Source organism: Elaeis guineensis, chromosome 3 (assembly GCF_000442705.2).
Source record: "Elaeis guineensis isolate ETL-2024a chromosome 3, EG11, whole genome shotgun sequence".
NCBI lineage: Eukaryota > Viridiplantae > Streptophyta > Magnoliopsida > Arecales > Arecaceae > Elaeis > Elaeis guineensis.
In genome coordinates, this window is record NC_025995.2 from 113,283,122 (window position 1) to 113,297,394 (window position 14,273).

The 14,273-nt window shown below is 37.4% G+C and overlaps 1 long non-coding RNA gene across 30 annotated transcripts in view; it reads right to left on the bottom strand.

Annotated features, from left to right (window-relative positions):
* Positions 1 to 206: 206 nt before the first annotated feature.
* LOC105040805 (uncharacterized) overlaps positions 207 to 14,273 on the bottom strand; it is a 35,331-nt gene continuing 21,264 nt past the window's right edge. For all 30 annotated transcript variants that reach the window (XR_012140016.1, XR_012140015.1, XR_012140014.1 and 27 more), the window contains one exon: positions 207 to 589. This is a non-coding gene — a long non-coding RNA (uncharacterized lncRNA). The remainder of the gene's footprint in view (positions 590 to 14,273) is intronic.

Here is a 14,273-nt window from a genome sequence, read left to right on the forward strand (position 1 = left end):
AGCACTCACTCATATAGGTTATGAAATTGTTTATAAGTTAAGTTTGCTTAGAAAATACCTTACTGGAAACATGGAGCGAAATTGTTTGCTTAGAAAATAATAAAGTAATTTTAAATATGAAATAATGCAGAAAACAAATTCTGCAATACAAAATCAATGTCGAAAGCTGTCTGGTTACTAAAGCAAGAGGTAAGGAAATCCAAAGCTTTAAGCACACATAGTTTGAAAAAGAAATTAAATAACATCTTTCACGGCAGAAAATCTGGTGGTTTTTTTGACTTCTTTTCCAACCTCTTGAAAATAGAAAATACTGACAGGGACTCAAAGCAACACTACCTGCTTAATTGTGGTGCAAAATAGCACCAAAAGAATCAAAACTCAAAGCTGCATTATCAAGCTATTAGAGAACGTGATGCAGAAATATCACCGTATCAAGTGCCATCAAGTCCAGACCCACATATTTTAGCTCAGTTGATGAATGTTGCTTCTAATATTCCTATTATGAAACATGTCTTAAAGAATGCTTCCTGAAGTCCTTGATGCCTCTTCTGATGCTACTGAGTCTATTTGTTTGTTTGCAACCTGTCACCTGAAAAACAAATGAAATACAAATAAAGCTTTCTCCCCCCTTCCTTGCAACTCATAAAGCCATGTCGATCAATTTTATCCTGCCTTAACTTCTTAATTCTTAATTAAGTTTTGGGCTGAGGGTTGGGTTTGGCTTTTCAAAAAATAATTTTCATATTTGTAAAATAATTTTACAATATGATTCTACCAACCATATTGCATGTTTGATTCATAATCAAGATGCAAGTGAAATAAACATGAAACTACTTTAGATCTAATCTAAACAGGTTCATGTAATTGAAACAATTTCAACTTTAAACAATTTCTTTGCACAAAAATTATTAACAAAGAGATTTTATTTCAGATTTAAACATCTTTTAAATCTAATAAATCATAAATTTAATCTAGATCATATCTAACAAATTTATGATTAAAAATAGATCTACACAAACTAGGACAACCTTTGCACTGTAAGGGGTAAACCTTACAGCAGGACAACCTTGCAGTTTGTGATTGATCTAAAATTTTAATTTCAGATTTAATAATCAGATTATAAATTAGATCTAATCTAAAAAATAATCTAAGTATGTATAAATAATCATGTAATAAAGAACCTGGCTCTGATACCAATTGTAGGAACCAGATCTAAGGTTTCAGGGTTAGATCTTGAAACTTTTTCAAGATCAAACAGCGGAAGACTAAAATAAATCAAAATTTATTTTCTAAAATCAGAAAATTTCTAGATCTAAGATCCTATTACATGATTATTACATAGCATTAAATCAGAAATTAAAATATATAAATATAGCATGAACTACATGTTGATCATATCAACATGTTTCTATACTACATCTAATGTATGTATTAAACAATAGATTAGATCTATTACCTTGCAAGTTAGACGTTCTAACCTTGTTGATCTGGGCTTGAGGATGATGTTGCAAGCCGCACACGCGTCCGGTCTCTAGGAGTCGTCCACACGAGCTCACGAATCTCGATCAGAAGTCCTGCTTCAGGAAATCAGCACAGTATGCTAGTACTGCGCTGATCCTTCTTTGATGGTTGATCAGGTGCCTCCTTCTTCTTGATTTGGACTCTTCCAAAGATGAGAAGTAGAAGGAGGAGTTTCAGATCTGAGACGCTCTCAGGAAACTCAAGATGGAGGGAGGAAAGATATGAAAACAAAAACTGTTGCCCAGCTATGCAACCCAAGAGGGGGGGTGAATTGGGTTTCTAAAAATTTTAAGCCCAACCGATAACTTATGAAGAACAAAATAATGGCTTTAAATCAATATTAATTAACTAAAGCAGTATTGCAAGGATATAAATATGATAAAGCGATAAAGCACACCACAAACACAAGGATTTATAGTGGTTCGGTGCTAACCTTGCACCTACGTCCACTCCTCAAGATCCCACTTGGGAATTTTAATCCACTATCCTTTGTATTCAACCCGAATACAAAACGTCGGAAACTCCGACACTAGCTATCCCAAGCTAGAATACAGGACGTCGGAAACTCCGACCCTAGCTATCCCAAGCTAGAACACTTGTTTCCCGGGTACAAGCCAACCCACAACACTCCGATTTCAGGTTCGGATCAACCTTTCCTTGTTTTGGAAATCCTCCAAAAACAAGAGCAAAAACTCACAAAGAGTAAGAATATTTAGAGCACAGATGAATACAAAAACAGCTCCTTAAATGAGCAAATATAACAATAAAAACTTTACTCAAATGAAGAACCCCTTTTTCAGATTTTCTCAAGATGAATGAACGGTTGAACGCTTGAGAAGAGGTTGATTGTTGATTGAAGATCTCTTGAAAGCTTTGAACGATCTCTAGATCAAGGTTGAAACGATAGGCGTGAAGAATTCTCTCCTTGAAAGATCTTCCTTTTCTCTTTCACAATCTCTCTGGTATATTGTGGATCCTCTCTCTTTTTCTCTATGGATATTTCGTTGATCTCAGGCTTTTTCTTGCAAATTTCGGATCCTCTCTTCTGTTCTTCTCTTTTTCTTCTCTTTTCTTCTCTTTTCTTCTCTATTTCTTCTCTACGTTTGATTTCACGTTTGATCCGCTATTTAATCTGCAATTTCTTTCATCATTTAAAGCATTTTGTAGCATTAGAAGCAAGAGAAAACAATTTAGGCAGATAAAGAGCCGTTAGAGGATTTTTAGGAAGCATAAATGGCAATTAAAACGGGCAAAAAAATAGCCGTTGCTGACATTTCCCGTCGCAGGGGTCGACTCATGAGTCGACTCATGCTTCAGGAGTCGACTCATGAGTCGACTTCTGTTGCAACAGACCAGAAGATCTGATTTCTGAATTTTTCGGTTCAAATCAGCAGGGGTCGACTCATGAGTCGACTCATGCCTTGTGGGTCGACTCATGAGTCGACTCACAGGTCGTGCCAAGCCAAAAAATCCAGCGTGCCATGGGAATTTTTTTCGTGCCATTCAGCTCATAGTGCCATGAGTTGACTCATGAGTCGACTCATGCACTTTAAACCTTCATAACTTCAAAAATATTAGTCCAAACACAATGAAATTTTCACCAATAGATTTCAAATCATTTGTTCTACCAAATGGTACTATCAAATCAGGATTTTAGCAAAATTATGATTTTGCCCTTGAAGAGCATAAGGACTTTTTCAATTGTTTGTATCCCTTCAATCTGCTTTGTAATCATCAAAATCAATCTAGGAGCAACAATCTCCCCCTTTTTGATGATGACAAAACATATGAACAAAAATATTTATGTTAAAGCATTAATTTCAAAAGAATCCATTATGGGTGTATATGCTTGAAAAGAGTATGATTCTTTTGGCATGTAATATAAATGCAAAAATAGTTTGTCCATTTTCTTAAAGATTTGAAAAGGGTATTAGATCATTTTGAGTTCAAGATATTTCAGAGCAAGAGAAGATAAATAACTTTTTCTATGTATCAGAGCAAAAATAATTTTTACAATGATATCAGAAAAGATTTTATAATGTATCAGAGCAAATTTCATACAGTATTAGAGCAAATGTTATAATATTTTAGAGAAACCTTCACACTGTATCGGATCAAATGTTATCATGTATCAGATCAAGTTGAAAGAAATTGTAGGATGAATCAGAGTAAAACAAATTTCTTATTGATGTCTTAAGGTGAGTAAAATTTCAAAAGCAAGTTTGAATATCAGAGCATATATATAAAAAATACTTATTTGCATTGTACTCATGATTTTGCTTTTGATGGATTAAAGTTCTGTCTGATACCAAATTTCTCTGTCTGATACCAAATTTCGATACCAAAATTTCTCAAAGTTTTGTTTAATCTTTCAATCCTTGTTTTTGTCTAATTTCTCCAATATTTGTTTAATTTCTTCAATATTTGTTTTAATTTAATTTCTCCCCCTTTTTCTCATAATTTAGGGTTTTGCTTTTTGTCTAATTTCAATTTTTGTTTAATTTTAATTTCTCCCCCTTTTTGACATCATCAAACATAGTTAACTCTTTCTTTTCCTTTTCTGAAAATATTCTTTAATTTCTTCCTCTTTAGAGTTTTTCACAGATGTTTGCTCCCCCTCAATATAGCAATTATCAATAGCAAACAACAATAAGGAGAAGATAAAATTTCAACAGATGTATCGGAGATTGAAATATAACCAAAATATAATCATTACAAAGAGGTAGAAATATAGGTAAAAGATGATTCCATTTATATCATAATTGTTTCAATACATAAAATTCAACCAGCTAAATGTCAATACATGGCCCCAAGGTATAGATCCTAGAACAAGATACTAACTCCTAGAACCTAGTAAAGATCAAGATAAGTCAATGATCAAGACAAATCATGGATCGGAGTCATCAGATATAGGGTGAGGAGATGATGGATCAGAAGTGCGTCCTCTACCCCGTCTGCCTCTGCCACGAGTGGAGGTGATGGCACGAGCAGGAGAACGAGATGAACTAGGTGGTTGAGAATGCTGAGATACTAGGGCTGATACCATGAGTCTGATAGAATCAAGTACGTTCAGTGCTCTGGAAACAGATTGAAGTAGAGCAGTGAACTGGGTGGTAGCATGCTCACTCGATCCTCTGATCTCTTTCCTCAGTAGCTCATATCCACCTTCTAGTGCTCCTCTGAGCCTGCCAGCCTCTGCAGTGAGGTCTGTGACCTCAATAGTAGACTCCTGTGGCTGGGGATGGGCCAATGCAAGGACTTGCCCCTGCAAGTCAAGAACTCTGCCAGTAAGTCTCCAGACAGTATCCTCAAGCTGCTGTATCCTGACGGACTGATCTGAAATCATCTGAAATATAGTGGAGATGTGGGGAGTAATGGTCTGATCAGAAGAAGTAGCTCCAGGTGCAAAAGAAGTACTACTCCACTGGCTAGACAACAAAGAAGCCACACGCTGAGATATATGCTCGATCTGATCGTCAGCCAGTCTGAACTCTGAATGAGGTGCTCTGCTCTCTGGCTGATACACTGGTGTGGGCATCCTAGTAAACTCAGAAGGGCCAGCCTCAGTATCATGAATGAACTGGGTATCTGGTGAAGCTGCCCTGAAATCATGTACAGGAGAAGTTGGACCTTCTTCTTCTACTCTGCCTTCAGTTCTGTCTTCAGCTCTTTCCTCAGCTCTCTCCTCAGCTCTTTCTTCAGAGCCCTTGATCCAACCACCAACAGTCTTTGTAATTCCCATTCGGTGCAGGCTGTGTTGGTTGAAAGTGTCCACATGTGAGAGCTTGGTAGGTGTCTCCCCTTCACAGCTAACTCCAACCCTCCTAAAAACTCTAGTAAGGGCCATACCATAAGGCAAGTGTGCCTTGGATCTGTTCAAAGTTTCTCTCATGGCCTCTATCATAAGTGTAGGGAGGTTTAAGGGGGTCTGAGTGATGATATGAAACATGACACATACATCTCTGCCAGATAGTAAGTCATGTCTACCACTCCTAGGAAAGAATAGTTTTGTCACAATCTGATGCAGGACCCTCATCTCAATGGACAGTAGCTTTGCTTCCAATCTGTTTAAACTTCCTGAAAAATCTTCTCCTAAGATAATTCTGATCCCTTCTTCTTTAATTGGGAGTTCCATATATGAGTATCCTTCACTAGGCAACTGAAGTATCTCTCCCAATATCCTAGAATCCAAACAGATGTCAATCCCCTTTACAGTTGAAGTCACAGATCCGTTTCCATAATTTAGGTTCTGGTAGAACTCTCTTACTAGATCAACATAGGTGACTTCCTTAAGAGAGCAATAAAGTTCCCATCCTTGATTTTTGATCTTGGTAGCAAAAGTAAAGCCTTCTTTCTCAAAGAACCGAAAATCTATATTTTTCCCGGTTTCTACTTTTCTATCAGAAAGAAGATTTACATTGGGGCTTATGGAGGGTTGAGAGGGACCTTGAGCAGGTACTGAAACTGGATTGGGAACAGTGGAAGACTGAGCATGCCTTTTCTTTCGGACAATTTCCTCAGGCTCTCGGATTGATTTCCTTCTTTGGGGAAGTTTCATCTTTGGAGCCATATCCAATAAGGTAGCAGACAAGAAGACTTGAATTCAGTGGAGGAGGGATCACTAAAGAAGAATTTTGGTGGAAAAAAGAAGTGGATTTTGAATGAACGGTGAAGTTCTAGGGCACGTTCCACCCGCGCCAAACACTGCGAGAATGCACAGAAAAATCCTTTTCAAGGAGGCGATTTTTGGTGGAGAGAAGGAGGGAGAATTGCCTCGAAATTAATCTTTGAATTTGGAGCAAAACAGAAGTTTGGAGAGGACGGCTTTCGGAAGGAAGACGACGAGAAGATGAGTCGTCTCATAAACAGGTTTCCCGTTTTAAAAACAATGAACCCGATGGAAGTTGGTGGGATTTACAAGTTTGCCATTGAGTCGACTCATGGGGGTCGACTCATGAAGTTCAGAAAATCAGGAAAAATGCAAATAAATTCCAGAAAAATTCAAAATTTTGGGAGAAAGAATTTTGCTCAATGATAAGTTTTTAGAGTGATAAAACTGAGCTTTTGGAACCAGGATAGATGTTGAAAATTGAGCTCTAAGAGATTTTGACATCTATTCTTTGGAAATTGAGAAATTTCAGACAAATGGATCTAGAATTCCTAGATTTCTCCTAATTTCACAGAATCTTTCCTCACTAAGGGCCTTTGTAAAGATATCAGCTAATTGATTTTCAGTGCAAACATATTCAAGAATTATATTTTTGTTTTGAACATGTTCTCTTATAAAATGATGTCTTATCTCAATATGTTTAGATCTTGAGTGTTGTATTGGATTTTTAGATAGATTTATAGCACTTGTATTATCACATTTTATTGGTGTTTCATTAAGTTTGATTCCAAAATCTTCGAGTTGTTGCTTAATCCACAAGATTTGAGCACAACAACTTCCGGCTGCAATGTATTCGGCCTCAGCCGTAGACAGTGCTACCGAATTTTGTTTCTTGCTAAACCATGAGATTAGGTTAACTCCAAGAAATTGGCAAGTTCCACTTGTGCTTTTTCTATCTAATTTACATCCAGCAAAATCAGCATCAGAATATCCTAACAAATTAATTTGTGAGTCCTTAGAGTACCATAACCCTATAGTTTGTGTACCATTTAAGTATCTAAGGATTCTTTTAACAGCATTCAAATGAGATTCCTTAGGATTAGATTGATATCTTGCACATAAGCAAACACTAAACATGATATCAGGCCTACTTGCAGTTAAATATAATAATGAGCCAATCATACCTCTATAGTATTTTAAGTCTACGCTTTTACCTTCATCATCCTTGTCAAGCTTACATGAGGGACTCATTGGTGTGCCAATTGGTTTGCAGTTCTCCATTCCAAATCTTTTGAGTAGATCCTTGGTGTACTTGCTTTGGGTGATGGAGATTCCCTCTTTTGATTGTTTGATTTGGAGTCCGAGGAAGAAGGTGAGTTCTCCCATCATGCTCATCTCGAACTCTCCCTGCATAAGCTTAGCAAAGTCTTGACAAAGGGATTCATTAGTAGACCCAAAAATTATGTCATCAACATAAATTTGTATAATTAGCATATCATTTTGGTTTCTTTTAATAAATAGAGTTGTATCCACATTGCCTCTTGAGAAACCATTATTTAGTAGAAATTTGCTTAGCCTTTCATACCATGCTCTAGGTGCTTGTTTTAGACCATATAAAGCTTTATTTAATCTAAAGACATGATTGGGAAAAGCATGATTTTCAAATCCAGGGGGTTGTTCTACATATACTTCTTCAGAAATATATCCATTTAAAAATGCACTTTTAACATCCATTTGAAATAGTTTGAATTTCATAAAGCAAGCATAAGCAAGTAGAAGTCTAATGGCTTCTAATCTAGCAACAGGTGCAAAGGTTTCATCAAAATCAATTCCTTCTTCTTGATTATATCCCTTAGCAACCAGTCTTGCTTTATTTCTAATTACATTTCCATGCTCATCTAATTTGTTTCTAAAGACCCATTTTGTGCCAATTATTGAATAATCTTTAGGTCTTTTCACTAAGGTCCAAACATTATTTCTTTCAAATTGACTGAGTTCTTCTTGCATAGCATTAATCCAGTTATGATCATTTTCAGCTTCTTCAAAAGTTTTAGGTTCAAGTTGAGATACAAAAGCACAATGTTTAAGTACATCTCTAAGTGAAGAACGTGTTTTTACCCCATGCATAGGATCTCCGATAATTAATTCCTTAGGGTGGTTGTGAACATACCTCCATTCCTTGGGTAAGTCATTTGTACCTTGAGGTTGTTCTTGAATTTCTTCACCTTTCTCATTTTGTTCATCTTCTTGATCCTTGTCTTCTGGAGTTGCTGAATCTTTTAGAGTGATCTCCTTCATACCTTCTATTAGTGGATCTGCATCATCAACACCCTTATTCTTCCTTGAAGGAAGATCGTTAGATTCATCAAAGACAACATGTATGGACTCCTCAACTACTAAGGTTCTTTTGTTGAACACTCTAAATGCTTTACTAGTGGAGGAGTAGCCTAGAAGGATTGCTTCATCTGATTTTGCATCAAATTTACCAAGTTTTTCTTTGCCATTATTTAATACAAAACATCGGCAACCAAAAACATGAAAATAGGCAATATTTGGTTTTCTTCCTTTCCAAAGTTCATAGGGGGTTTTCTTTAAAAATTGTCTTATTAAAGCACGATTTAAAATGTAACATGCTGTGTTAATAGCTTCCGCCCAAAAATATTTTGGAAGGTTGCTTTCACAGAGCATGGTACGGGCCATTTCTTCTAAGGTTCTATTTTTCCTTTCAACTACCCCATTTTGTTGGGGTGTCCTAGGAGCAGAGAAGTTGTGGCCAATTCCATTTTCATCACAAAAATTTTCAAAGTCATGATTTTCAAATTCTGTTCCATGATCACTTCTAATATTTTGAATTGAAAACCCTTTTTCATTAGTGACTTTTCGATGAAATTTCGTGAAAATTTGAAAAGTTTCATTTTTGAGAGCTAAAAAGAAAACCCAAGTAAAACGAGAGTAATCATCAATTATTACAAATCCATATCGTTTTCCTCCTAGACTAGTGGTTTTAGTTGGTCCAAATAAATCCATATGTAAGAGCTCTAAAGGTCTAGAAGTTGAAATAGTGTTTTTGGATTTAAATGATATTCTAGTTTGTTTACCTAATTGGCATGCATCACAAATTCTATCCTTTTCAAAATTTAATTTTGGCAAACCGAGAACTAAATCCTTTTTGATTAATTTTGAAAGAGAATGCATGCTAATATGTGCAAGTCTACGATGCCACAGCCAACTAGTCTCATTTATTTTAGCATTTAAGGAAACTAGGCATTGCATGTCTAATTTAGTTAAATCATTCAAGTCTACCATATAAACATTGCCATGCCTATGTCCTATAAATTTAATGCCATCGTTAATAGGACTCGTCACAATGCATACAGATGATTCAAAACTTACTTTATACCCTTTATCACAGAATTGACTAATGCTAAGTAAGTTATGCTTTAAACCTTTAACAAGTAAAACATTCTCAATGTATTTGGAGGGAGTGATACCAATGTTACCTATCCCGATGATCTTTCCTTTGCCATTATCTCCAAAGGTGACCATCCCTCCATCCTTAGCATCAAGCGTGATGAATTGTGATTCATCACCAGTCATGTGTCTCGAGCATCCGCTGTCAAGATACCATTTCCTGTTTCCTTCTTGGGATGCTAGACACACCTGCAAGCACAGATCAAGTTTCTGTCTTAGGTACCCAAGCTTTCTTGGGTCCTTTTAGGTTAGTCAGAATGGTTCCTTTTGGAACCCATATTTTCTTTGTGTTTGCATATTTGTTAATAAGACATGTGTATGATTTATGTCCTATTCTTCCACATTTAAAACAAGTAATATTTGTAGGCTTTTTGCTTGAATAATTTGCATAAATATCCTTCAAAAATTTTTGTTTCTTCAGGGGTTTATAACCAAGTCCAGCCTTATCATATATAGCTTTCTGATTATCAAGGATCATATTTAGCTTGTTTGAACTTAAGGTGAACTTATCTACTATAGATTTCAGTTTGTTAATTTCATCCTTAAAGTTTTGATTTTCTTGAATCAATGTGAATTTTTCAATTGAAAGAATTTCAGCTTGTTTCACTAAGGACTGATTTTCCAATTTCAGCTCTTTGTTTTTCTTCCCTAGTTTCTTTAATTCATCAATTGAATCATAGAAAGCTTCATGCAATTCTTCAAAAGTAAATTCACTAGTGGATTCAGAAGTTACCTCATTTTCATGTGCCATCAGGCACAGATTGGCTTGTTCGGTTGAGGTTTCCTCGTTGGAGCTTGAGTCATCACTCGCACTCCAGGTCGCCATCATTGCCTTCTTTTTGAATTTCTTTGGACCTTTCTTCAATTGAGGACATTCGGATCTGAAATGTCCTGGCTTCTTGCACTCGTAGCATATAAGGGTTTGATCTTTCTCCTTTTCTATGCTTTGATCCTCTTTTGTGAATTTCTTTCTCATCCCCTGTTTCCTTTTTCTTAGAAACTCCTTGAATTTTTGGGTGATGAGAGCCATCTCCTCATCCTGATCTTCATCTTCAGAGTCATCTGTTTCATAATCAGGTGAAGTTGTGGATTTGAGGGCAATGGTTCTTTTCTTTTTGATTTCATCCTCTTGATGTTGCATCATGCTAAGTTCATGAGTCATCAAGGATCCAAGAAGCTCTTCTAGAGGTAGAGTGTTCAAGTCCTTTGCTTCTTGGATGGCAGTCACCTTGGCTTCCCAAGTTCTTGGCAGTGACCTGAGAATCTTTCTTACAAGTTCACTGTTAGTATAAGATTTGCCAAGACTCTTTAAACCATTGATTATATCAGTAAAACGAGTAAACATAGCAGTTATGGACTCATCATGCTCTATTTTGAACAATTCATATTTATGTACAAGCATGTTTATTTTAGACTCTTTTACTTGATTTGTTCCCTCATGGGTGACTTCTAACCTATTCCATATTTCTTTAGCAGATGCACAAGTAGAAATGCGATTAAATTCACTAGCATCTAGTGCACAATAAAGAACATTCATAGCTTTGGCATTTAATTGTGCTAATTTCTTGTCAACCTCATCCCATTCTTTCTCGGGTTTGGTTGACTCCTCACCATCTATAATCTTGGTGGGTGTGTGAGGACCATTCACTATGATACTCCACATATCATAGTCGAGTGCTTGTATGAAAATCTTTATCCGAGCTTTCCAATAGGTGTAATTAGACCCATTGAAAAGTGGAGGTCGGTTTGTTGATTGCCCCTCGGCTAGAGAAGTTCCAACATGGGTTGCCATAGATCTTTGGCTCTTTGATTGTTAGATCAAAGAAGGGCTAGAGCACTGGCTCTGATACCACTTGTTGCCCAGCTATGCAACCCAAGAGGGGGGGTGAATTGGGTTTCTAAAAATTTTAAGCCCAACCGATAACTTATGAAGAACAAAATAATGGCTTTAAATCAATATTAATTAACTAAAGCAGTATTGCAAGGATATAAATATGATAAAGCGATAAAGCACACCACAAACACAAGGATTTATAGTGGTTCGGTGCTAACCTTGCACCTACGTCCACTCCCCAAGATCCCACTTGGGAATTTTAATCCACTATCCTTTGTATTCAACCTGAATACAAAACGTCGGAAACTCCGACACTAGCTATCCCAAGCTAGAATACAGGACGTCGGAAACTCCGACCCTAGCTATCCCAAGCTAGAACACTTGTTTCCCGGGTACAAGCCAACCCACAACACTCCGATTTCAGGTTCGGATCAACCTTTCCTTGTTTTGGAAATCCTCCAAAAACAAGAGCAAAAACTCACAAAGAGTAAGAATATTTAGAGCACAGATGAATACAAAAACAGCTCCTTAAATGAGCAAATATAACAATAAAAACTTTACTCAAATGAAGAACCCCTTTTTCAGATTTTCTCAAGATGAATGAACGGTTGAACGCTTGAGAAGAGGTTGATTGTTGATTGAAGATCTCTTGAAAGCTTTGAACGATCTCTAGATCAAGGTTGAAACGATAGGCGTGAAGAATTCTCTCCTTGAAAGATCTTCCTTTTCTCTTTCACAATCTCTCTGGTATATTGTGGATCCTCTCTCTTTTTCTCTATGGATATTTCGTTGATCTCAGGCTTTTTCTTGCAAATTTCGGATCCTCTCTTCTGTTCTTCTCTTTTTCTTCTCTTTTCTTCTCTTTTCTTCTCTATTTCTTCTCTACGTTTGATTTCACGTTTGATCCGCTATTTAATCTGCAATTTCTTTCATCATTTAAAGCATTTTGTAGCATTAGAAGCAAGAGAAAACAATTTAGGCAGATAAAGAGCCGTTAGAGGATTTTTAGGAAGCATAAATGGCAATTAAAACGGGCAAAAAAATAGCCGTTGCTGACATTTCCCGTCGCAGGGGTCGACTCATGAGTCGACTCATGCTTCAGGAGTCGACTCATGAGTCGACTTCTGTTGCAACAGACCAGAAGATCTGATTTCTGAATTTTTCGGTTCAAATCAGCAGGGGTCGACTCATGAGTCGACTCATGCCTTGTGGGTCGACTCATGAGTCGACTCACAGGTCGTGCCAAGCCAAAAAATCCAGCGTGCCATGGGAATTTTTTTCGTGCCATTCAGCTCATAGTGCCATGAGTTGACTCATGAGTCGACTCATGCACTTTAAACCTTCATAACTTCAAAAATATTAGTCCAAACACAATGAAATTTTCACCAATAGATTTCAAATCATTTGTTCTACCAAATGGTACTATCAAATCAGGATTTTAGCAAAATTACGATTTTGCCCTTGAAGAGCATAAGGACTTTTTCAATTGTTTGTATCCCTTCAATCTGCTTTGTAATCATCAAAATCAATCTAGGAGCAACAAAAACCCTAGAAGAAGACCCTCTTCTTCTTCACGTTTTTCTCTCTAGACACCCAAACTTGCGTCTTTTATATCTCCACGACCTAAACTCGCTTCACAAACAGAGTCTGCCACAGTATGCTGCTTGGAACTCTTCCAGCAGATGGCTCCACCATTCAGAGTAAAGATATAACCCGACACGCTCCTGCTGTCATCATGGTCAGATTGGAAGCTGGAGTCTGTGAACCCCACAAGTTTAAGATCTGACTCGCCATAAACCAACCATTGGTCCTTAGTATTTCTCAAATACTTAAGGATGGCTTTAACCACTTTCCAGTGATTTTCTCCAGGATCAGATTGGTATCTACTCACTACTTCTAGTGAGTATTCCACATCTGGTCTTGTACATGTCATGGCGTACATGATAGATCCCACGGCTGAAGCATATGGGACTCTACTCATACGCTCTCTCTCTTCAGGAGTTGTCGGACAATCCTTCTTAGAGAGAGAAATTCCATGACCTATCGGTAGATAGCCCTTCTTGAAATTCTCCATGCTGAACCTCTTCAGCACAGTGTCTATGTACATGGACTGGGATAACCTAAGCATCCTTTTAGATCTATCCCTATAGATCTTCATCCCTAGGATGTAGGATGCTTCACCCAAGTCCTTCATGGAGAACTGTGATGACAACCAAACTTTTATTCCCTGTAGTGCGGGGATGTCATTCCCGATTAAGAAAATGTCATCCACGTACAAGATAAGGAATACCACAACTGGACCATTTGCCCATTTATAGATGCAGGGCTCTTCTCTATTCTTAATGAAGCCATACGTTTTGATCACCTTATCAAAACGCATGTTCCAACTCCGAGAAGCTTGCTTCAATCCATAAATGGATCTCTGAAGCTTGCACACCTTGGACTCATCTGTAGATGTAAACCCCTCAGGTTGTATCATATACACCTCTTCGGTCAGCTCTCCATTCAGGAAAGCTGTCTTTACATCCATCTGCCAGATCTCATAATCTAGATGGGCAGCTATTGCAAGCATTATCCGAATAGATTTGAGCATTGCCACAGGGAAAAACGTCTCGTCATAGTCAATACCATAACGTTGACGATACCCCTTGGCTACCAGACGGGCTTTATAGGTCTCCACCTTTCCGTCTGCGCCCCTCTTCCTTTTGAAGACCCATTTACACCCAATGGGTTTAACCCCTTCAGGTGGGTCAACCAATGTCCATACATCGTTGACCTTCATGGACTCCATTTCGGATTTCATGGCTTCAAGCCATTTCTCGGAATCAGGTCTCTGCA